Source organism: Pholcus phalangioides, unplaced genomic scaffold (assembly GCF_987345545.1).
Source record: "Pholcus phalangioides strain wild (caught in Gottingen) unplaced genomic scaffold, Ppha-v1.0 ptg000003l_1, whole genome shotgun sequence".
Classification (NCBI taxonomy): Eukaryota; Metazoa; Arthropoda; class Arachnida; order Araneae; family Pholcidae; genus Pholcus; species Pholcus phalangioides.
This window is the reverse complement of record NW_028301596.1, coordinates 58,436,675-58,461,964: the sequence shown is the minus strand read 5'-3', so window position 1 is coordinate 58,461,964 and position 25,290 is coordinate 58,436,675. Positions and strand designations below refer to the sequence as shown.

Here is a 25,290-nt window from a genome sequence, read left to right as displayed (position 1 = left end):
GGCAAAAGTCAGGGTGCTAGAAGGCCCACTTATAACGGAGCCTCTGGTCGTCGAGCCACCTGTTGATGAAGAAGCAATCTCCACGAACAACGACAGTTTAGAGGGCGAATGGGTGGTCGTGGATGAGGGATAGTGATAGGGGTTTAATCATCGGCGATTGTGTGGTTAGGGAACTTGGGAACCGATTATGTAGGGATTTTCGGGGTTTCGAGCGCTGTTGTATTCCTGCGGGAAAGATTGGCAACGTTCGAGACGTTTTTCACCGCCGAAAGTTGCCCTTGCGGGTGATTCTGTGGGTGGGAACAAATCAGGTAGGAGCGAATATTAGCGAGTCTCTGTCAGAGTACCGGGATTTACTATTATCCGCTAGGGAGGGGAGTTCAGATGTGGCAGTGATTCCAGTGCTGCCAAGGGGTAGTAGGGGAGTAGGATCCACTAATTCAATACAGGCCTGAAGGACATTTGCTCCTCACTTGGGGTCACGTTCTTGGGGCTTCCCGCATTTACCGATAGGTGGCTTCGTTCGGATGGGATCAATCTAAATAAGAGGAGGGTCTGGGAGGTTTACGATAGTCTTCGGTCAGGTTTTTTACTCCCAGACCACGTAGTCGGGAATGCATGTTAGTTAATGATAATCACAACAGTACTGACGGGGAATTACCCACCTCTGACTTGGATGGCTTCTCGATTGACACTAAATCACCGGGCAAATTAAAATGTGTGCTAATAAATGCCAGGAGCTTGGGTAATAAGAAAGATTTTTTAGAAACTATGATAGTTGTGGAGGGCCTGGATCTTATAACCATTACAGAATCTTGGGCAAACTATGGGGATGAATCTTTCTTACACACCTCATGATACGATACTTTTTTGAGAAATAGATCTGATAGGAAAGGGGGTGGAGTGTTGATATACGTGAAATCATGTTTGAAGGCTAGAGAGTGTAATGTGCAGAGAAGTGATATTGAAACCATATGGGTTGAACTTGAGAACAAAAGACGTCATAAACTTATTGTTGGGGTTTGTTACAATCCACCGAATAGGGATCCAAACTACATCGCCAAATTGCATGATGAAATTTCCTATATATGTAAGCGTAACAGGGTTCTCATACTAGGGGATCTCATACTTTTTGTATCAGCATGTACCAGAAGCCACTAGGGGCACTGCTATTTTGGATTTAGTTCTTACTAGTTCTGAGGATCTTGTTGAACATGTTTCTGTGGGGGAAGAGTTTTCTTCCAGTGATCATCGTATACTCAGATTTCACTGTAACTTTTCTTCGGGTAAGGTTGATAACAAAAGACTGGTTCCTTGTTTCCGAAGAACTAAATTTGATGTTTTGAGAGGAAGGTTAGCGGAAGTTTTCAAAGACCGGTTGGAATCAGTAGGGGTGGTAAGTCAATGGGAAGAACTTGGTTCGAAGTTTCCTCTGTTTTGAACGATGTCATACCTTTTGTTCGAAAAAAGCGTGTTTGTACATCGCACCCTCTATGGTTCACGGATAGCCTGCGTAACCTTTATCTTGAAAAGAAAAGAGCATTCAGAAAGTATAAAAGTGGACGAGGTGACCTATCATTGTTTACTGATAAAAGAAGAGTGTTGAAGTATGTGTTGGATCTGACCCAAAATCATTTTTTCGATACGTCAATAATGGATGTAAGGGGACAGTTGCCCCCCCCCCTCGATAGGAGGCCCTAGGGTGGAGAGCAATGTAGGCATATGTAGTGCTTTCAATGACTTTTTCACGTCGGTTTTTAATGGGGATAATGATATTCGATATACGGGTGTTGCATGGGGTAATAAACCCCTCAACGATATTCAAGTAGAAGACGTGGAGGTCCTAAATCTTCTAAGAAATGCATGTGCAAGCAAACACCAGACCAGATGATATCTACCCCCGGGGTCCTCAGGGAATGTGCTAATGAATTGGTGGGGCCAGTCGCACAGATATACAGGATTAGTGTTGCTGAGGGTATCGTCCCAAGGAACTGGGAACTTGCTAATGTTGTTCTGATATTTAAGAAGGGTAGTAGAGAAGCTGTGTCCAATTATCGCCCAGTGAATTTGACGAGCTCCCTCTCGAAAATTATCATCAAAAGGCAGTTTGTGAAGTGGATAGACGAGAACAATGTATTGTTGGATAATCAGCGTGGGTTCAGGAAGGGGAAGTCATGTGTAACTAACCCCCTTTGCTTCTATGATCACGTGACGAAAGAAAAATGTAGATGTTCTTTACCTTGATTTCCAGAAGGCATTCGATCGGGTCCAACATGGCAAACTATTGAAGCGTTTACACGAGATTGGAATAGGGGGCAACTTGCTGAATTGGATAGAATCGTGGTTAAGAGATAGGTCGCAACGAGTTATGGTGAACGGGGAATTCTCTGGTTGGACAGGCGTCACAAGTGGAGTTCCTCAAGGAAGTGTCCTTGACCCCATACTTTTTTCACTCTTTATCGATAAACTCGATCAGGGTATCGATGGGATTACTAGCAAATTCGCAGATGATGTGAAGCTAATGGGGGTAATCGGGAATCAAAGCGATAAGGAGTTGCTTCAGACCAACTTAAACAAGATATTGTTGATAAGTGCATGGTCGCTCATTTTGGTTCGAACGACCCACGGTTCTCTTACGAGTTGAATGGTGTCGCTATCCCGGATGCAACTGGGGTCACCGATTTGGGAATTCTCATTGACGAGCGGCTTAGGTTTTCTGAACATTGTTCAGCGGTGGTCAAAAAAACGAATAGAATGCGTGGTCTCATTTTCAAAAAGATCTCTTCGCGTTCTCCTAAAATCATTCTTCCGCTTTTTCGAGGCTTAGTTCCTCCTGGACTGGATTATGCTGTAAGGTTTTGGAGACCATACCTACAGAGGGACATAGACTTGGTTGAAGGGGTGCAGAGAAGAGCTACGCGTGTCCTTATTGGCACACAGGGCTTGAGTTATGAAGAGAGACTTCATTTTTTGAATATCATAGCTGCCAACTATTGAAAATGAAAATTCGGGAGATTTTCGCGCGAACCCGTATTTTATGCTAAAACCACTCCCTCATATATACAAAAGAGATTTTTCCAAATAAAATAGGGATTTCCAGCACATAAAAGTTAAAGAATAGGGAATAAAATCCCTACGCAGAAACAAGTGAAATTGAAGACCAAACTTCAAAATGGTGATCTAAAAAAATAAATATTGTGTTCAATTAGAAACGCTGTGAACAAACATTCTGCACGAATGACCCCAAAATCATTGGAAGATGAAGGGGGGAAAAAAAGCGTCAATTTTTGAAGAACACTGACGTTTTGTGACACTTGCTTGATGTTTTTTTTTTTTTTTTTCATTTCACATGAGTGATGATGGCAGTCTTTCCATGACCGATGTTTATGTCCGTAACACAACTTGTACAAAAAGGAATAGTCGGCTCTTTTCTGGAACGTTTGATGAAAGAAAATTCAAAAATCAGAGGGTTTGTAAAATAGGGAATTTCCCCATTTACGACGTTTGACGTCATTTCGAAAGGAGAAAAAAAGAGGCTTCATGCCCCACAAGAAATTCCTTAGGGATTGTATTCATAAGCGGGGACTTCTTTAAATGAAGTACAGAACTTTTACGGACAATTAGGGATTTTTTTTGTGATTTTCGTAAAAATTCGGGAGATTTAGGAACTTTTCGGGAGGTCGAGGGATGAACCTAAAATTCGGGAGACTTGGCAGCTATGGAATATGTTTACATTGGATGAACGCAGGTGTCCAGGAGATATGATCGAAGTGTTCAAAATTTTCAATGGGATGGACCATGAACTTTTAGTACACCACCAATCGACTGCTTTTACAAAGGGACACCAGTATCGATTGGTGAGGAACTATACAAGGTTATGGTGTCGCAGGGAATTTTTCTCTAATAGGTTGTTAATAAATAGAATAGCTTATCCCCGGAGGTAGTAAATTGCAACACAATTGACACGTTTAAAAAGAAATACGATAAACATGTTGGGGTAAATCGAGAAGCAATCCATACTTAGAATAAGACAACCATAAGTATTCTTTATGGGCATTGTATAATATTTCATCATGTGTATATATTGTTTACAATTTTTGTTATTTGCATTTTTAATTGGGTTGCTATATTTTTGAAATATATGACATCCATATTTTTATGGGCATCTTTTTCTCAGCCACCTCGTTGGGCATTTTGCCTTTTGTGGCGTTGTATTTGTATTTATTCTAAGTATGGATAGCTTCTCGATTTACCCCAACATGTTTATCGAATTCCCTGCGACACCCTCTTTTCTTCATCCCTTCAAACAAGCCGATGTCCTTCTGTGGGTATGGTCTCCAAAACCTTACAGCATACTCCAGTCCAGGACGAACTAAACCTCGGAAAAGCGGAAGAATGACTTTAGGAGAACGCGAAAAGACCTTTTTGAAAATGAAACCAAGCATTCTATTCGACTTTTTGACCACAGCTGAACAATGTTCAGAAAACCTAAGCCACTCGTAAATGAGAATTCCCAAATAGGTCACCCTAGTTGCATCCAGGATAGTGACACCATTGAACTCGTAAGAAAAATGTGGGTTGTTAGAACCAAAATGAGTGACCATGCACTTGTCAATGCTAAACGTCATGCCCCATTCATTTGCCCACGCTGCAGTTTTGTTTAGGTTGGTCTGGAGCAACTCCCTATAGCTTTGACTCCCGATCAGGGCCGCAACTAGGGGGAGCAGGCGGGTCTTGTGTCCCGGGCGCTGGACGGAAGGGGGCGCCGAATGCACCCTTTAAATGCTTCTTTTACATTACATGTGGGCGCCAAAATGCGTTCTTGCCCCGGCTGAAAAAGTATCTAGTTACGGCCCTGCTCCCGACTACCCCATTAGCTTCACATCATCTGCGGATTTGCTCTTTGTAATAATTATATACTTTCATTGTTTAAACGCATTTTTATACATGTTATCAGAATTTTGTTTATTTGCAAATAAAGGACAATTTCAGTTATTGTCAATACCGTATATTATGGTTTCAACAGAAACCCCCCCCCCCCCTGATGTGGTCACCCCTCTTTTGCGATCGATTTTTTTTTCGTCTGCAAAAGAAGGGTTTTACTGTATTTGTTCTATAAATTTCCTTTGGAAAATTGAATTGATATTTTTAAAATAGAACAATAATTTTTTTTGGTATCAAATTCCGTTCAAAACATTTAAATTGAAAATAAAAAACTTTTATTACCCACATAATAGCAGAACAGAGGTGAATAACACCCTCTACCATTCACTATACACCTCTGTGATCCCCGCCGAAACACAATTCTTAAATTAAAATAATATTAAAAGTTATGATCACACCTTTTCCTCTGGAAACAATAGGCATGAGCATCAGAATTAGGCACCACAATCGATGACATGGAAGACTAGAAACAGCGTCCTCGACCCAGCTACTCCATTTCAATTACTGAAAACACAAATTAGATCATTGTTAAGTTTTAACAATTAGCCATCTCTTATATACATAAAATCAAAATTCATGTATAAGAGATGCCATATTGTTTGGGACCAAAGGAAAAAATCAAGCAACACACAACTTTGTAGTTACAGTTCAATAGTGTGTCTACGCACTTCACTTAATTTAGTAGTCTGCAGGGCTCCCACTCACAAAATTTGAAAAAGTAGGAAAAAGTCTAACTATAAAAAGTAGGGGGGGGGGGGGGGAGGTACCTCACCCCCAAGACAACATAACCACATCATAAGAAAAGGAATCTCTAAAAAAAAAATTATTTTAAACTTTAGAAAAGAAATTTTAATAATTTTTTTTAGCACTATTCTACTATCCTATAGGATGGATTCGAGCCAAAGCAAAATAACAGAAATGACTTGGTTACAAAAACAATTTTTGGCCAAAACTGTGTACAAGTAACCACAAATAATTTTTTTTTGTATCTCCTCACAATATAAATTACATTCTTTTTTGGAATCTTCCACAGTCCAGTCTGTCAACTCTCTTCGACAATGCACAGCAAATTATGAAGACATGCAAGTATTTCAAGAATGACGCTCTTTCAAGACTACTTGCAAAAGCACAGTGCAAAATGTGTAAGTTACAAGGTCTGATGTGAGTGGTTAATAACTGCATTGTCTATCTTTTTTTTTTAAAGGGATTCGTTTATATTTTGCTGTTCAATGCCAGTGTAATCATTTTTGACAAATGAAGAACTTTCATTTTTAGCTCTTTGCTGGTAGCAAGGGGAATGGCTTGGGGACGCATTGTAAACGTTATTTATGCCTCTGCATGCTCTAGAAATACAGAAGACAACTGAATGCTAAAAATCTAGAATAGGCCTATGTATCCAACTGCTTTGTAATGCAAACTATTGTTTCACCTATACACAAAATGTGGACCATAATTTTAAATAATAAATGTTAGTTACTGTCCGAGACCACGAAGTCGTAAATACAAAATTATTTTTTCCATCCAGACAGAAGTTTTTAATGACTACTCATTAACTCATTTTGTTAAACCCTCAAACTAAGCAAATGAAAAATTAATAAACCAAATGGTCCACATACAGCCCCCCCCCCAAATAACTTTAAAACAATACAATTTTTGCTTGGACAGAATCATTAATTGTAATCAACATTTATAATATTTAGCAATATATCGATGATTCCCTCTTCAATTAAAATCAATTACACAAATTTTATTGATGGGATTTAGTAAAAATAAGGGAAAAAAAGGACATTTTATCAAAAAATAGGAAAAGTAGGAGCCCTGAATCTGTTTATTTCATTCAATCGTATTTCAGACACAAGATAAAAAAAAAGACAATTAATCATGGTTAAAACTGAATTATTAAAAAAAAAAAAAGAGACTTAGCAATTACAGTAGTTCAGACTTACATTAGAAAGGAAATAGGATGTGTCTCCCCAATTTAAGACCATTCCTACTCATGACAGATTCCATTTCCTCATTCATGTATACATCTATAAATAGACAAATCAGGAAGTCAAAAATGAATAGTGTTGCTTGAAGTGCGCTTGCTTTGCAAAATAATGATAAGAAGTTTATTCGAATATATATATATATATATATAATAATTTTCACCATATGCATGTCTCCCGCTTTCAAGTAAAATGTCCCTTAATGCTCCAGGTGGATGTGTTGGACCAGTTGGGATCTGAATTCATTTTTTGGCTACTGAATCAACATTGCAAGAGTCTGCCAGAATATAATATATTCTGGGCAACAAGTTGACCAGGTATCTAATTGAGGATCTGTTGCGTATTACATTTATTTTGCGCATGTATTGTGGGCTCGGATTGGATTCTGTGTATGCAATGTTTGGCAGAGATAGATTGTATTTTTATTGCAAACATGTGCACACAAATGGTGGACTTGAGAGAAGATGCTGTCACACCCATGGTCGCAACTAAGGCAGTTCAGAGAGTCTGGTGAACTGGGCATGGCTTTCTCGTTTTATGGGTGCTTTTGTTAGATTCTGTAAGTGTATAGTCATTGATATACAAGCTTTATTTTTTCACACCTTAATTTTTTTCTCAGCTCTTTGCAGCCCACCAAACCACCTGTCATGATCCCTTTCTCCATTTTCTCCCGTGACCCCCCTTGAAGTATCCCAGTAGGGGGGGGGGGCATATGGTCCCCGGTTGAGAACCACTGGTTTAAAACTTTGTGCAGTATAATTTTTGTTAATTGCATTTTTAATTGGGTTGCTGTATTTTTGAAATATATGACATCCATATTTTTATGGGAATCTTTTTCTCAGCCACCTCGTTGGGCATTTTACCTATTGTGGCGTTGTATTTGTATTTATTGTATTGTATTAAAAATTATGGGGACTGAGACACAAAAATCACACGGTCCCCAAGCGATTGAACAAATTCCCTTTTCGAGTTATGTGTCGCAAGTTTCTGAGGTCAGGAATTGATGAAAAAATCCCAGAATTCATGGAAATTCGAAATTAATTTTAAAAATCCCAAAACCAACTCTACAACACCACAGTAACCAACGATGTTGCATTGTAACAACTACAAGTATGTGCCTCATCTAGACCAGATGGAAGGATTGCAAAATCCCTATAGGTCACAAAGTGTGTGTGTGTTCATTTTTCTCTTTTTTGTTTATATTGTACTGTGTTTTGATGTTCACCCCGTTTTTTGTATTCATGTCTGATTGTGTGTGCAGTTGAAATTAAAAAAAAATAAAAATGTGTCAGCGAATCAAGGAAAGAACTAGCCTAGAATGTGAGTGGAAAGTCAACTTCAAAAAATTCTAAACAAATTATGTGAGAACTGAAACAAGAAGTGAAAAGTATCATCCAGCAAACAACAAACGAAATTATTGAGAAACAAAAACAACTGAAAATGAGATAAAAGCAATCAAATCCAGTTCAAAACGTATGGATGACTTTGGTATAAAATTAAAGAACCTGAAACAAAACAGTGGAACTTTCAACACTTGTAGCAAAACAAAAGACTGCAGTGGAAAAGCAGCAATGAAACCGTTTTAAGCAAGAGTGTAAAGCATATACTGGCATATTACGGAAATTAGAAAAGGCTTCAGATAGAAATTTGGAGGATAAAGGCACACACTGAAAATTTTTACTGCACAACAATAACACATAAAAACTCATTTCATGTTCACGATACGCCGTTAATCAATTCCATGCGCTGACATGAAGAAAACATTGAAGGGAGGGGACTGATAATCGCCATTTGTCACGTATATACGCAGAAGGCAGAATGGTGCTTTGCATTCTATATTCATGACTTTTTTCCACGGGTTCAGCCATTATAGCTGAAAACCCTGTATAGTCAAGTCAAGGAGGGTCTCAGCCCCCTTTCAAAAATTTATTGGAAGGGGGCTCGAATAGCTTCTGCTTCCAAGTTTCGGCACCTACGTTACAGACCGATTTCTATTCTACCACCAGACAAGAACATTGTCACCATTCTGTTCCGCAAGGCAGAGTTGGTTTGATTTTACACAACCTGAAAAACCCACCAAAAATTACACTTTAAAACTGTACTTATTCACAAACAGTACGCTTTCTAATGACGTTATTGCATTGTGATACTCTAAAGAGAAGTACATTAACAAATCTATGTATTCAATGCTATTTATATTACAGTGTTTAGAGAAAAAAGCTCGAAAAAACACATGGAAAAACCCATCAAACATTACACCTCATAACTGCACTTACTCGCAAACATTTTGTTTTTTAATGGTGTTATTGAATTGTTATACTCTATCCAAAGAGAAATACATGTGCAAAATTAGCACATTATGTCGAATTGCTGAAAACTAATGGACAGATTTTAATGAAATTTGGTACGAATACACAGTTTTAACAAAGAGATATATCTCATACAAAGATCATAGTACATGTAAGGTAAATGACACTCATAACAATGGCTAACAAGATTAATTCCACAATGAAAAAGGAGAAAACTATAGTACTTGTGCGCGAGCAACACACTGAGCAAGAAGTAGGTCACGCAAGTGACAGTTCGACTTGTCCCCATTTTTCGTTTCTGCTACCCACGCGTCAGGAGGTGCGCGTAAAGCCGGGTTTTCCTAGAAGCAGGTTTTCTGTGAAGCGTGCAACGTGAATCGCCCAGCGTGACACGCCGTCCACTCACCAAGAAGAAAACTGTTTTCCTACAGAGCGTAATATGGCTAACGACAGTGCTTTACGTCGGGCGTGATTGGTGGACTGGTTCTGGAGGAGTCAAATGCGTCGTGCGCCGCGCGTTTTGCTGATGTTCTCTTCACTCTTGTGTGTTTTCTTTCCCTTTCCTTCAAATCGGAGCATGCAGACGACCGAGTAGCTGTTGCAAGGCGATATACTATAATACAGCCGCCCTGATCTGATGCGCCATGTCGGAAAACACAAACGCGTAGAGTGATTATGCAACACGTTTCTGCCAGCGCAAAATGGTCCAATTCGGTTTATGCGGCGCAAAAAAAAACCTAATCCTAGGAAAACCCAGCTTAAGGGGCGAGAGATGACGTCACAGGACTCCCCACAAGGACAGACCACAATTTCATGTTAAGGCCCGTTTACACGCGGTAAGTGATTAAGTTGATAAGTAAATTACCAATAAAGTCATCGATCTTGAGGATCGTTCTCGACGGGATAACTTGATTTTCCGAAACATTCCTGAAGAATCTGACTTCGAGTCCTCCTCCACCCTCGAATCCAAAATCATCCAATGCTGTTCTGATCACCTTGACGTAAATATTACACCTAGTGAGATAGACCGCTGTCACAGATTAGGTTCCAAAAAGACCCACGGATCCAGACTTACCATAATAAAATTCAACAAATTTAAAATCAAAAGTGAGATTCTAAAAAATGCCTCGAAACTTAAAAACAGCAACATATCTATCTCAGAAGATTTCTCTCTCGATACACGCAAGCTTCGTGGTCAAATTTGGAGAGCCAGTCAAAAATACCGTGACGAAGGCATTAAAGTAAAACTTATCCACAATTTTGCACTCATAAATAATACCAAATATGTCTGGGATCCCGATATTAATGATATCCGCCCCATCTTCCCCGCTCATACTGCTTCGAACCTTTCTATGCCCTCCCTCTCCTCCCATATTTCCTCGGTACCCCCTTTAGGCTACTCCCCCCGAGCAACCCTTCCGTCTACACAACCTCCAAATTAAAAAATACCTACCAGTTGGGAACTATTAACACTCGCAGCCTGAAAAACAAAACTGATTTTCTAGAATCATTCTTACTCATCCATAATCCCCATTTTCTTGGTGTTACAGAGTCATGGCTAAATAATACAATCTCTAATTCCGAAATTTTGCCACCCGATTACAATGCTTTTCGAAAGGATAGAAACTCTCGGGGGGGCGGGGTCTTACTTATTTTCAAAAAATTTATCCCTTTAACTGAAATTCTATTAGAATCCGAACTCGAAATTGTTGGAGCCGAATGGCTTCAACCCAACTGTCCCCCACTTGCCATCTTTTCTGTCTATTTCCCTCCCTCTCCTGATTTCCACCTTTTTGAACAACTGGAAATTATTCTTGAAAAATATTATAACACACATTCTATTCTTATCTCCGGAGACTGGAATCTTCCCGGCATTGACTGGAAAAATATGGAATCCCTGTCCGGCAATCACGGAATTAATAACAAAGTCCTAGATATCTTCCTTAAATTTAACTTGGTCCAATCCATTTTTGAGCCCACAAGAACCACCCTCTACTCCAGCTCTACCTTAGATCTCATTGCTACCTCCAATCGAATTTCAGTCCTTTCCACCTCCATCTTTGAGGGTTGCTCCGACCATAATATCCCAGTCATTAACTTTTCCCTCCGCCACTCTATCCCATCCTACAAACTCGCCCCTAAACGTAATTTCAACAAGGCAAATTATCCACTTATGCAAAATATCTTTCGCTCTCACTCCAATGATTTCTTATCCATATCCTCTTCTAACAATATCCACACCCTCTGGACCTCTTTTAAATGTATTATAGACAAATGCTTGACTACAGTTCCAATTAAAAATGTTTCTCCTAAGTCTTTTTTTAATCCATGGATCACCAGAGATATTATTCATTTAAAGAGGAAAATCCGCCGAATCGCCTTCAAATATAAAACTAACAAATCCAATTCACTCAAATCCATAATTTCAGCCTCCACCCGAGACCTCAGAAACCTCATTTCCGTCCAAAAGTCCAGATACCTCTCTCATTCTCTACCCCATTACTTAAAAACCAATCCAATAAAATTCTGGAGTTACCTTAGACCTAAATCTGTTGGTCCCACTTCCCTGAGAAGTTCAAATAAATATACATTTTCTCCTTCAGAGATGGCTACCGAATTCAATTTAGCTTTCTGCTCGGTTTTCTCAATAGACCCCTCTCCTCCCCAATACTCTTTTTTTGATTCTATCCACAACTCACCCCCTATATCCTTCTCCAAACAAGGTATCCTAAAACTTTTGAAAAAACTGAAACCCCATTCTGTTGGCCCTGACGACATCCCAAATTCTATTCTTAAATTCTGTGCTGATGAAGTCGCCGACTATCTTTTAATCCTGTTCAATGTTTCACTAAATTCTGCTACCCTCCCGAACGACTGGAAAATCAATAAAATTATTCCTATCCACAAAACGGGTTCACTTTCCAATCCCCTTAACTTCAGGCCAATAGCAATCACTTCCTCCTGCTGTAAAATCTTCGAGCATATTGTAGCAAAAGAAATCCGTATCCACTTAGACTCCATCAGCTTCTTTTTCCCCAACCAACACGGCTTTAGACAATCTCTCTCTACTACCTCTCAACTGGCCCTCTTCATCCACGACCTCTCTGAAGCCATTGATAAAAACCTACAAACTGATATCGTATTCCTAGATTTCTCTAAAGCCTTTGATAAAGTTCCCCACGATAAACTTCTTCTCAAACTCTCCCGCCTTGGCCTTAACGTTCAATTACTTAATTGGGTGGAGGCTTTCCTAAAACACCGTAAACAGTTTGTTCATTTTAATGATCATAACTCGTCATCCGCCTCCGTAAAGTCTGGGACCCCTCAAGGATCGGTCCTCTCCCCGTTACTTTTCCTAATTTATATCAATGACCTTCCTCAATCCCTCAACTGCACCACTAGACTTTTCGCTGATGACTGTGTAATTTACCGTATCATTCACCATCAATCTGATCAAGAACTTCTCCAACATAACCTGGCTTCCATCGCCGACTGGTGTTCCCTATGGCAAATGCCAATGAATATCTCAAAAACGGTTCACATGAAAGTTACCCGTAAACTTCTTCCTCTTGAATACTCCTACTCCATCAATCATTTACCGTTATCCCGGGTTTCACATATCAAATACCTTGGTGTCATTATTTCAGCCGACCTACGTTGGAACAAACACATCGACTACATTTACCAGAAGTGTCTTAACTTTTCTTCCTCCTCCGCAATCTTAAACACTCTACTCGGGATATCAGACTTCTCTGTTACCAAACTTATATATCCCCCGTCCTCTCCTACGCCGCTGAAATCTGGGACCCTTACACCTCCTGTAATATAGACAAACTTGAATCTATTCAAAATAAATCCGCCCGATTTGTTCACGACTGCTGGTCATCTTTCATTTCTGTGTCCAGACTTAAAAATGAACTTCATCTAATCCCTCTCTCTACTCTTCGTCTCATCTCTCGATTAACATTGCTTTATAAAATTTTCCATGGTCAGTTCAACATGGATACTTCTGGTATCTTAGCCAAACCATCCTACATCTCTAGAAGACTCGACCATTCCCTTAAAATAAAACCTATTTTTGCTTCCACTGACTGCTTTAAATACAGCTTCTTTCCTCATACCATTGGTGAATGGAACAAACTCCCAAGCTCTATTGTTGAATCTCCCTCTATCACTAGTTTTTTATCCAACATCAAACGATATCTTTGTCATTCTCAATCGCATCCTCTTGTATAGGCCCAAGGGCCAACAATATTGTATAAATAAATAAATAAATAAATAAATTTTAAGTTAACCGATTGTTCAAAAAGTGTCCACACGATAAGTGATTTAGTAGATGCTTATTGGATAATTTTTGAGGAGGCGAGCGCAATTAGCGCAACATTCGACTCGAATCAACGGAGAGAGAGAGAGAGACGCAACGCGCGCGGGAGTAGTATAGTAATAATTTTTTATATATATATCTGGCATTCCAGAGAGGTGTTTTTTTTAAAGATCATAGCTTCCGCAACAATGGATGAAGATGATCCGGTAGAACTTACGAATACTGTGATCAGAGCCACATTACATGATTTTTAGAGTTAGTTAGTTATCTTCAATTTTTTTTTCAACTCCTGGCAGCACGTCGACCGAGTATTCCACAGCTTCCACTATTTCCAACATCGATTAATTTTTAGCTTGTTTGTTGAGGTATTTTTAATTTCTATAGTTCAACAAACTTCCATGGCGAAGATATTCTTCAACAAACTCGAAAATTGTGTCCTCTGGCCACTTCACCATCCTATATTTCCGCGGAATTCTACGGTAGGAGACGACGGAGCATAAACAGGTTCACGCTTAAGATCAAAGTAAACCCCTCCTTGAGAGAGCAAAAAGACCCCTCCAAGAGCGGCAGGCCACGCAAACTGGCGCATGCGCATAAGTCTGCTTAACCACAAAAAATAGAACCGTTTTTGTTTCACTAAATTACTAAATCACTTGTGCACTTGCCACTTACCAACTAAACCCGTGTAAACGGCCCTTATCGTCTACATACATTGTAACGTACTTGGCAGTTTAAAATTTAGTTACCAACTTAATCACTTACCGCGTGTAAGCGAAATACATACGCATCTACCGGATCTTGTAGTTGTGAACGATTTAATGGCAGATCGGAGCGTCTTCACGTGGTTCAGACTTGACTGGAGTTGCAGACGATTCTTGAAGCATATGGACCGGTTTCCATCGATCAATAGAGATCCACTTCTTGCTTGACCCCATCTGAAACTGGAAAAATTTTCTCAAGAACTGCGAATGGACTAGCGTATGGCTGTTGCAGTGAGCACCGGACCATATCCTGGCGGACGAAAACCTGCGATGCTTTGGCGGACCTGAAAAAGAAAGAAAGCTCTCCAGGCAAGCGGAGATTAGTACCATATACTAGTTCAGCTGGTAAAGTATTCAAGTCTTCCTAGAGTGCAGTTCGAATGCCGTGCATGACCGCTGGTAATTTTTCGGTCCATTTCTCTTCCGGGTCATCACTGTAAGTTCCGACTCCAATTGAAGAAACGGTTGATAATTTAAGATCGTTTAATTCTATAAAACTATTTACACTGGTTAACAAGATTAATTCCACATAATGAAAAAGGAGAAAACTATAGTACTTCTCTGCGAGAGCAACACACTGAGCAAGAAGTAGGTGACGCAAGATAAACAGTTCGACTTGTCCCCATTTTTCGCCTCTGAAACTCACGCGTCAGGAGGTGCGCGTACGGGGGCGAGAGATGACGCCACATACGCACATGCGAATGTCAGTCTCATCATTGCAGGATGTTCAAAATCCGCGTTGCGAGATCGAACGCGTATCAGTATGAAAGAGACTTTAAGTTGGTGCTCGAAAATTTTTTGTATCAGCATGTATCAGAAGCCACTAGGGGTACGGCTATTTTGGATTTAGTTCTTACTAGTTCTGAGGATCTAGTTGAACATGTTTCGGTGGGGGGGAGAGTTTTCTTCCAGTGATCATCGTATCGTCAGATTTCACTGTAACTTTTCCTCGGGTAAGGTTGATAACAAAAGACTGGTTCCTTGTTTTCGGAGAACTAACTTTGATGTTTTGAGAAGAAGGTTAGCGGAAATTTTCAAAGACCGGTTGGAGTCAGTAGGGGTGGTAAGTCAATGGGAAGAATTTAGTACGAAGCTGTCCTGTTTAGCATGACGTCATACCCTTTGTTCGAAAAAAAACGTATTTGTACAACGCACCCTCTATGGTTCACGGATAGCGTGCGGAACCTTTATCTTGAAAAGAAAAGAGCATTCAGAGAGTATAAAAGTGGACGAGGTGACCTATCATTGTTTACTGATAAAAGAAGACTGTTGAAGAAAGCGGGTTAAGTTTTCTGAACATTGTTCAGCGGTGGTGAAAAAATCGAATAGAATGATAGGATGGACCATGAACTTTTAGTACACCGCGAATCGACTGCTTTTACAAGGGGACACCAATATCGATTGGTGAGGGACAATGCAAGGTTATGGTGTCACAGGGAATTTTTCTCGAATAGGGTTGTTAATAAATGGAATAGCTTACCCTCGGAGGTAGTAAATTGTAACACAATTGACACGTTTAAAAAGAAGTACGATAAACATGTTGGGGTAAATCGAGAAGCTATCCATAAGACAACCATAAGTATTCTTTATGGGCATTGTATAATATTTTATCGTGTGTGTATATATTGTTTATAATTTGTGTTAATTGCATATTTAATTGGGTTGCTGTATTTTTTAAATATATGACAACCATATTTTTATGGGCATCTTATCAGCCACCTCGTTGGGTATTTTGTCTGTTGTGGCGTTGTATTTGTATTTGAACGGAAAATGAGTCTAATATGGAGTATGGTCCCCTCTCGGGGATGGCGAGATGTTACCCTCCCCCCCACCCCGACAGGGGGCTCACAAGGCTCTAGTCTTGGGGCACAGGATGATTTTCATCATTTTTTTTTTCACGCTATAAATTCATCATAAGGGGGGGCCGCGAAAATCTGGTCAGGGGTTCGCCAGATCCCAGCCTAAGGGCCTGCTTGAGGATGTGGGGGCCATGAGCGTTCCACACATGTTCTTTAGGGTTTAGGTCAGGAGATCTGACTGGCCAGTCCATAGGCCGAATATTCCAACTTTCCTGATAATCGTTGATCATGTAAGCCATATTCGGACGAGCGTTGTTGTCTATGAACAGGAACCAAGGGCCAACTACGCCCCTGAGTAGTCAAACATAGGGCTTTAAGATCTCCTCTGTCAGGAACCTTCTGTCAAACACATGGAGGGGTGTGCGGCTGTCCAACATGATGCCTGCCCAGATGACACCTCCACCACCATAGTGGTCCATTTCCCTGATGTGGACGGGATGGTATCACATCCCAGGATCTCCCCAAACGAAAGTACTTTTTGTCAAAATAGATACACAATGTGCAAATTCTCCTAATTTTACACACGAGTGTACATACATTGATGAATCTATGTATTTAATGTCATTTAGGTTATGAGGGTTCGCGCGCGAGGGAAAAACACCAAATAATTGCATAATTACAATTTCCATATATTGCTAGGTCTATTATATTTATGTAGGCTACAGAATATATAACTTGCTTTCTTCATGCCCCAAAATAAGCCTGAAAAACACACACACACACCCAATACAGGTCCCCCACAGCCCAATTATACAATAAATTAATAAATTCAATACGATAAATTAAAGATAAATTGTTAAAAAAGTTTTTAATTAAATTTACGAGCAAAATCACAGCTACAACATTGGTAGACTGCACAAGTAATACTGTAATAAGGTGACAAAAATTCTACTTGCAGCGACAATTCTCACAGGGGTTTGTTTTAGTTCATTTGCAGTAGGAATGAGACTAAGGCCCTCCTCACACGGGGAAACTAAAGTTCGGCAACTGATAAGAGAAACCGTCTCCAGACCAGTACGTATATCGCTCTAGACGCCCTCACACGAGGAAATTAGCGTCTTGGCGACAAAATATCGAACGCGACTCGGTCACTTGGTGACTGACATGCTAGTCGCTGCCAACTTTTGTTGAAGAAACTAGAGAAACTGCCTTTGGCATTCCTTCATATTTTCGTCATGATCCCCCTAGATGACGGGTCCGTGGTAAACACATGGGCCCACCCAGTTACTCCCCCGCGGGGGCGATTTCAAAAGAAGATGGAGCATCACAAAAATTATATCTTGTAAAAAATTTCAGGAATAACCAAATGAATTTGCCAAGTAGGATCTCAGAAAAAACAAATACATGGCTGGGAGCCCCCATGTTGCTCTTAAGACGGCCCTGGATAAGAACCTGCAGAAAATACTGTCTACTTTTACATGCACCTAAACAAGCACGTGTTCCACAGGGATGATCCCTGATTTTCCCCCTTGCTTGGAATGTCTGTAATCTAGGTCACGTACACACACATCTGTGTGTGGGAGTATTCGGGGAAAATCATTCCCCGAAACATAAACAATTCATGTGTTGTTTGTCTCTAGTTTTGCCTATAGTTTATTTTTTGCCTCTGGGAACCAGCTTTCGTCGTTTCATCTCATGAAACTACTTAAAATTCTGCGTGACAATATTTTAACTAATAAACAATAAAAATATATTAAATCCAACATATATAGGTACTGAAAGGCACATTTATAGAGGGGAAAAACAGACGATTTTTTTTCCAAATGAAATGAAATTATACTAAAAAATTATCTAATTTTTACCATTTTATTGTCATTTCAAAATGATATCAATTTAAATAATGAAATTTTGTATTTACCTGTGAGCTGAAATTCTGTAGCAATTTCACATATAATAGAAATTATTTTTCTTATTTATTTGCTTCGATTTTTCCTAACCCGGTTAACAAGATAGTACCAGAAGATAAGAAGGAAAACTAATAGACTGTGCTGTCTTTACTCAGTTTCCCGGGCTTTGAATATTTTTTTAGTAGCACCGTGTGAGGGAGAACGGGCAACTCGACTCGTTCTAGTCAACTCAACTCTCAAGTTGAAGCAACTAGAGCTCGATTTTAGTTTCCCCGTGTGAGGAGGGCCTAATAGCGATTTGGCCGAATATCAATTTTCTTAAAATTCATCATACTTATAAACAAAAATTGGTGTTTTTAATCGAAAATAAAATTATTTGCAATTTCAAATGACATTGAATTCAAATTATGCAATTTATTATTTTAATAAAAACTAAAAAACTGGTAACTGAAAGATTTTTATTGCCATGATACTGACTAAATTTAACGATGACACATTGTATTTAATATTAGTGATACCTCGGCTAACGAAGATGAATTCATTCCGAAATCACGTTTGTAAGCCAAAATCTTTGTTAGCTGAAACATATTTCCCATAGGTTCCTATGGAAAATCGTTTGACCCGTTCCAGCCCAGAATTTAAAGATAAGTTTTTTAAAACACCAAGGAATACTATAAAAAAGACAAAAGCTGATTGAAGGCTAAAATGAACAGCTTCAAAATTTTATAAATAAGAATTAACAGGAAGATGATAGACTAAAAGATAAAACTCCTAGAATGTCCAGACTGTTTCAACTTGATGCTAAGAGAACAGGGTATTCCGATTTAAATCACTTGGATTTAAAAAAAAAAATCATTGATTCAAATCATAGTTTTAAATCTTGTTTTTAATTTTTCCAACCCACCCTTTTTTTTCTACTTGCAAAGTCTTTGATATCTCTCCTGAATATTTTTTTTTTGGAACATCATTGGATGTTTTTGGAATTTTTCTTTCATATTTTTCCGAAAAGACAAGATTTTTTTTTCTCTCAAAATCTTTTAAAAATAATTTACGACATTTTCCCCCATCGACTACTTGTGAGGATCGAACTGAAGGCATCTCCATACCCATATTCTATGGGGCTCTAGATTAAACCACCAAAGAATGGCTCTAGGCTGCCTATGTTAGGGATGAACGAGAAAAATAATTACAAAAATTGCGAAAAAATAGTTTTATGCACGAATTTCAAACTCGTGTGAAAGGGGCCTTAGATAAATAAACCAGAAAATTCATATGCTCTAGACCAGCGGTTCTCAACAGGTGCTCCGCGTGAACCTTCCAGAGACTCCACTGCCGCTCGAGGAAAAAAAACTAAATATATATAAATGTGAAAATAAAAAATAATTATTAATGTTTTTGAGTTATAAAAGTAAATCAGTAACTTTCAAGGAGAAATAAAAAAATATGCCTAGAGGATCCTTCATAGACATTATGCACTAGAAAGGGCTTCACGAGCGAAAAAAGGTTGAGAACTGCTGCTCTACTCTTATGTTGAAAAATTCAAAATTGCAAATTATAATTAATATTGTTTTAATTATTGTAATAAATAAATGTTTGAAATTAAAACATTGTGTGTGATATGCAAAAAAGTAAGTTTTTTCTCATGTTATATATCTATTGCAGACGTGCCAACGTTTGGAATCCAGAAATCCGGAGATTCTCCCGAAGAGGGGTACCCCCCCCCCCGGCACACATAGACTCGATCAAAAAAATAATTCACAAATTTTTTTTAATCAATTAAGAAAAAGTTCCATCCACCCCCCCCCCTCCCCGAGCAGAATATAATTCCATGTCATGTCAGTCTTTCCATGCAGAATAGAGAAATCACATCTACATACTGTTCATAAAACATAAGTTTTCCTTTCGTGGATGCTATCAGTGATTGATAACCTTGGGTATATATGAACTCTTAAAAGCTTTAAATTCAGCTTTATAATAGCTAAAAGTTTTATATTTTCTTTCTGAAGACATATTTAATCTGAGGAATGAATTAAAAAAACTTCAAAATACAAAGCTGTTGACGAAAAAACTTGTGTTTACCGCACGGCTGTTAATGGAATACAATAACGATTATACAGGAATTCGTGCGTGGATCCCCCTTGAGAACGACCTCCTCATTGATAAATAATTTTTCTAATTTTTCAATTTCTTCTCATTTTTCGTCTTTTCATAATATCTTTAATTTATATATATATACAGATCGTTCAAGTGTTCCGTGGTACAATTCCAGAACATTTAAGCGGCCCGTGGCACATTTTCAGATCATTTAAATGACCTGGGACACAGTTCCAGAACACTTAAGCGAACCGTGACACATGTAGAGATTGGCACATTCTCATATTATTTAAGTGATACGTGGCACATTTCCAGATCACTTGGGTCCGCGAAACATTGAGATCACTAAAGTGGCTCCGTAGGGCACTTATCAATAGGGGGATGTTACTTCAATTGCCCACAAACTATCGAAAGGTTTTTCTCGTTTTTGGCGAACCGAGTAAGATGCCATTAAAAATATTTCATATTTTCATAAAAGGTGGTTGAAGACGTAAGCATTATCTAAACCCCCCCCTTCCCCCCCCCCCTGTCATCAAATCGGAACCCCCCACCCCATCGATGATGACGCAAAACTTGAACGGCCCCAATACCGAAATCCGGAGATTCTCACGAAGGAGGGGAGGGGGAATATCCCGTCCCCGGCACTCTCATAGACTAGATCAAAATTATTTTTTTTTTTTAATCTAGAGATGCGAGGTGAGAATATTCTCCTGGATGTAAAAATTGGAGAATCGAGAATATTCATTTTTCTTTTAAATAATTTACTTTTTTTTACTAATTTTGTTTATATTGTGAAATATAAATCAGTTCTCATTGCCTGAACCATTTACAACAAAACAATTTTTGGTATAATCACCCTCAATGACAACTTTTAGTTTGAGAATATTCTCAAAATATTCTCCAGGTCAGGATGAGAGGTTTTAAAAGTTTGGTTATAAAGATTTTAGAGAGAGAGAGAAACCTTTAAAATTTATTTTAAAATTAGATAAATTTTCAGAAGTTCACAACACAAAAGAAATTAAATCAAAGTTGATTGATAAAGGAAGCAATTATACAATCACCTTCATTCCAAGAAGATACAGAACTGTTGTTTTTTCAATGCACAATACACTTTAATTCTGTATCACTCCCTTTTTTTAAAAAGTTGTGTAATTCAGACCTGTTGGTTTAATTTTCTTGCTTTCAAACTTTAATATTGTGGTCTACAAACTTCAATATACCCATCTTCTTGACAGGAAGAGAGATAGAGACAGAGAATATTCTCTCAAAGGACTAATATTATAAATTAGTAGAGAATATTCTTATCAAAAATAATAATTATTATTTCCAAGTTATTTATGGAGATTATTCATTATAATACATGTTATTACATATATTCTTGATAATACTCTCTGGAAAGATTTCGGTAACTGAAGAATATTCTCATCGAAGAGAATATTCTCTGGAAGGACTATTATTAATAACTTCAAAATAATTCTTATTTTCTATAAGAATATTCCCCAGTAATTTATGAAAGTAGTCCTTCCAGAGAATATTATATGTAAGTATATTATAAATAACAGGAGAATATTCTCATCAAGAACTTATAAGAATATTCTCAAGTTATTTATAATAGTAAGATTATTCTCGAGAATTTTACAACTCTATTTTAATCAATTAAGAAAAAATTCCTTTCCCCCCCCCCCCAAGACAGGTTCTGCATTGCTTCCCCCCCCCCCCCCAGCAGCAGCAGAATACAATTCCATGTTAGTATTTCCATGCAGAATAGAGAAATCACATCTACATATACTGTTCATAAAACATAAGTTCCCTTTCGCGGATGCTATCAGTGATTGATAACTCTTAAAAGCTTCATATAGCTCTCAAAGTTTTATATTTTCTTTCTGAAGACATATTTAATCGGAGGAAACAATTAAAAAACTTCAAAATACAAAGCTGTTGACGAAAAAGCTTGTGTTTACCGCACGGCTGTTCATGGAATACAATAACGATTATATAGGAATTTCGGCAACCAAGGTGATGCCTCTGATAAATGATTGCCGATAAACGGTACGTAAACAAAGTCTCGTCTTTGCCAAATCCGGAGAGCGGGAGGAAGGATGAAAAATCCGTTGTCTCCCGCGTAAATCCGGAGAGTTGGCAAGTCTGCTATCGTGTTCAAAACATTATCAAAGGGCATTCATTTAGGTTTCTGCTGGTTTTTGACGCTTGTCATGGCCTAACCGTCAAAACCCAACCCTGCCTTTCTTGTTACATAAACGCAGATTTTTGGCATTCTTATCTTTTGCTTTACTTCGTTTGTAGTTTAATCATTAATGCTGAATTAAATTTGAGCAATTAGGAAGAAAAAGAGCAGTTAGGTGATATGAAAATATGCATTCTTCATTATTTACAAGATGCTTCAATTAATAAGCAGTCAGTTAATTTTAATAAAAAAAAAATCAGATTTGAATTTAAAAAAACGGATTGAAATTTAAAAAACACCGATTTTTTTAATGATTTTTTAATACCCTGGCTAAGAGCCTTGTCTTGCACTGAAAGAACGAGTTCTCTGAAAACGTAAGCTCACCTTTATTTTTTTCTATGTATTTTCTATTAGCTGAATCTTTCGTTTTACTTGGAATGGTTCAAGGAATTTCAGAAAGCGAAGTGTAGGTACATCTGAAAAAAAGATTCTGAGATGGGCATGAGTTAGGCCGGAATTACACTATAAAAGTTCGATAAAAGTCCTTTTATAAAACTTAGGAAAAATAATCAACAATCGTATCAATTACAAACGTGCCAACTTTTGGAATGGGGCCATTCAAGTATTACGTAAGCAAAGTTTTAGCCATTCTTGACCCCCTTCCCCCCTTGTCAGCAAAATTTCGTCATCAGCTCTGCCCCTCTGAAACCGGGGATCAGAGACGTACACGGGGAGGAGGGGGGGAGCATAAGGGGGCTCTCTCGTGCCTCCTTCCCACGATCAAAAATTTATTTTTTTAATGCAAAAAAATTTTTTTAATTGAAATTTCGGAAGAAAATACCGTAAAATATTATTATAATCAATTTCTGTTAATTTCAATGTCATTTGAAGGCTATGAACTCATAATTTATCTTTAATAAATTCATTGCGACCCACCCTCTCAGCCATATAATAAGTCACATAAAGGCCCTTGGTTCGGGGACCAAATATGGCCCTGGGGGTAACTTAATTAGGCTTACCATCATTAGAAACATTTTTCAGTTTGGAGCAATGTGCGTGGATCTCCCTTGAGAACGACCTCCTCATTGATAAATAATTTTTCTAATTTTTAAATTTCTTCTCATTTTTCGTCTTTTCATAATATCTTTAATTTATATATATATATATATACAGATCGTTCAAGTGTTCCGTGGTACAATTCCAGAACATTTAAGCGGCCCGTGGCACATTTTCAGATCATTTAAATGACCTGGGACACAGTTCCAGAACACTTAAGCGAACCGTGACACATGTAGAGATTGGCACATTCTCATATTATTTAAGTGATACGTGGCACATTTCCAGATCACTTGGGTCCGCGAAACATTGAGATCACTAAAGTGGCTCCGTAGGGCACTTATCAATAGGGGGATGTTACTTCAATTGCCCACAAACTATCGAAAGGTTTTTCTCGTTTTTGGCGAACCGAGTAAGATGCCATTAAAAATATTTCATATTTTCATAAAAGGTGGTTGAAGACGTAAGCATTATCTAAACCCCCCCCTTCCCCCCCCCCCTGTCATCAAATCGGAACCCCCCACCCCATCGATGATGACGCAAAACTTGAACGGCCCCAATACCGAAATCCGGAGATTCTCACGAAGGAGGGGAGGGGGAATATCCCGTCCCCGGCACTCTCATAGACTAGATCAAAATTATTTTTTTTTTTTAATCTAGAGATGCGAGGTGAGAATATTCTCCTGGATGTAAAAATTGGAGAATCGAGAATATTCATTTTTCTTTTAAATAATTTACTTTTTTTTACTAATTTTGTTTATATTGTGAAATATAAATCAGTTCTCATTGCCTGAACCATTTACAACAAAACAATTTTTGGTATAATCACCCTCAATGACAACTTTTAGTTTGAGAATATTCTCAAAATATTCTCCAGGTCAGGATGAGAGGTTTTAAAAGTTTGGTTATAAAGATTTTAGAGAGAGAGAGAAACCTTTAAAATTTATTTTAAAATTAGATAAATTTTCAGAAGTTCACAACACAAAAGAAATTAAATCAAAGTTGATTGATAAAGGAAGCAATTATACAATCACCTTCATTCCAAGAAGATACAGAACTGTTGTTTTTTCAATGCACAATACACTTTAATTCTGTATCACTCCCTTTTTTTAAAAAGTTGTGTAATTCAGACCTGTTGGTTTAATTTTCTTGCTTTCAAACTTTAATATTGTGGTCTACAAACTTCAATATACCCATCTTCTTGACAGGAAGAGAGATAGGGACAGAGAATATTCTCTCAAAGGACTAATATTATAAATTAGTAGAGAATATTCTTATCAAAAATAATAATTATTATTTCCAAGTTATTTATGGAGATTATTCATTATAATACATGTTATTACATATATTCTTGATAATACTCTCTGGAAAGATTTCGGTAACTGAAGAATATTCTCATCGAAGAGAATATTCTCTGGAAGGACTATTATTAATAACTTCAAAATAATTCTTATTTTCTATAAGAATATTCCCCAGTAATTTATGAAAGTAGTCCTTCCAGAGAATATTATATGTAAGTATATTATATGTAAGTATATTATAAATAACAGGAGAATATTCTCATCAAGAACTTATAAGAATATTCTCAAGTTATTTATAATAGTAGTACTACCAGAGAATATTCTCCGAAAGATTATTCTCGAGAATTTTACAACTCTATTTTAATCAATTAAGAAAAAATTCCTTTCCCCCCCCCAAGACAGGTTCTGCATTGCTTCCCCCCCCCCCCCAGCAGCAGCAGAATACAATTCCATGTTAGTATTTCCATGCAGAATAGAGAAATCACATCTACATATACTGTTCATAAAACATAAGTTCCCTTTCGCGGATGCTATCAGTGATTGATAACTCTTAAAAGCTTCATATAGCTCTCAAAGTTTTATATTTTCTTTCTGAAGACATATTTAATCGGAGGAAACAATT

General features: G+C 38.0%; 1 long non-coding RNA gene across 2 annotated transcripts in view; it reads right to left on the bottom strand.

Annotated features, from left to right (window-relative positions):
• The window catches only part of LOC149089018 (uncharacterized), a 35,913-nt gene that overhangs the window by 4,731 nt on the left and 5,892 nt on the right, over window positions 1–25,290 (bottom strand). Inside the window, exons 2-4 of one of the 2 annotated variants that reach the window (XR_016195158.1) lie at window positions 14,328–14,506; window positions 6,891–6,974; window positions 5,343–5,448 (exon numbers count right to left, since the gene is read on the bottom strand). This is a non-coding gene — a long non-coding RNA (uncharacterized LOC149089018). Of the gene's footprint in view, window positions 1–5,342; window positions 5,449–6,890; window positions 6,975–14,327; window positions 14,912–25,290 lie in introns of those variants that run through there. The other variant, XR_016195157.1, reaches the window with a different exon arrangement.